The following is a 1304-nucleotide window of genomic DNA, read 5'->3' on the forward strand; positions in this document are numbered from 1 at the left end:
GCAAGCCCCCCCTTCTATTGCATAACTTAAAAAAGCTATAAACAAAGTACCAAAGTGGTTGCGGGAACGATACGCTTTGGTTACCGGCGAAGGCTTCCAAAGGCGACCAGCTTTCCATACTAGTTGTTACCTTACGCTGCCATTTTTCCAATATTATTGAATAGCATGGTCTGGGGCTAAGATAACTCAAGTGGGAGAGTCGTGTTATGGGTGACCTTATTGCACGGTTCAGAGAGCACTTGTGTATGTGATGCAAGTGAACGTCTACAAAAAAGTTGTCGTAAAGTTTCATTCTTCGTTCCGTCGTCGACCCTATTTATGTTTCTATGATGGCCCAAGAACACGCCCATTCTTCAGCCGTAGAGAGACTTTTGAATTGAGAGGTACCATTACGAGCTCAATATATACGAGTGTTATTCCGTGAAATAACTCAAATTTCAAATCATTCACTTGCTTTAACTACTCATGCTATGGATGTAGGAGCATCAACTCCGTTCCTGTGGGCTTTTGAGAAGCGGGAGAAATTGTTGGAATTCTATGAAAGGGTCTCGGGAGCCAGGATGCATGCCAATTTCATACGACCAGGTGGAGTGGCACAAGATCTGCCTCTTGGCTTATGTATAGATATTGATTCATTCACACGATAATTTGCTTCTCGTATCAACGAATTAGAAGAGATGTCAACCGACAACCGTATCTGAAAACAACAATTAGTGGATATTGGTACTATCACTGCACAGTAAGCAAAGGATTGGGGATTCAGTGGTGTAATGTTAAGAGGTTCTGGAATATGTTGGGATTTTCGAAAAGCAGCACCTTACGATGTTCATGACCAATTGGATCCTGACACACCAGTAGGTACCAGAGGAGATCTCTATGATCGTTACTGTATTCGTATCGAAGAGATGCGACAAAGTGTTCAGATCATTGTGCAATGTCTTATTCAAATGCCTAGTGGCATGATCAAAGCCGATGATCGTAAGCTATGTCCTCCATCACGATCTCGAATGAAACTATCCATGGAATCGTGCGCTGTGTGAAATGTATATCATCGCCGTTCTTAACCGAGACTTGGGTTAAGCTCCGTCTTGAAACCTTGTGGGATTAGGAGTAAAGCATTCTGAGGTTGGTGTATCTCGTTTAGCGTGGAAAAGCATTGGGAACCTCAATTTTTTTCTTCGGAGTCGTTTCTTTTTTCGTCCCCCCCCCCCGACATAGCGCTTCGTTTCCAGTTCTTCCAAAGAATCAACTTACGTCTCCCTTCTTCATTGATTTGGGGGAAAGGGATCCGTCTACCAGTTGGG

General features: G+C 43.4%; 1 pseudogene; it reads left to right on the forward strand.

Moving 5' to 3' along the window:
* Positions 1 to 206: 206 nt before the first annotated feature.
* Positions 207 to 1096, forward strand: LOC125847466 (NADH dehydrogenase [ubiquinone] iron-sulfur protein 2-like; annotated as a pseudogene).
* The last annotated feature ends 208 nt before the right edge of the window (positions 1097 to 1304 follow it).

Source organism: Solanum stenotomum, chromosome 1, assembly GCF_019186545.1.
Source record: "Solanum stenotomum isolate F172 chromosome 1, ASM1918654v1, whole genome shotgun sequence".
NCBI lineage: Eukaryota > Viridiplantae > Streptophyta > Magnoliopsida > Solanales > Solanaceae > Solanum > Solanum stenotomum.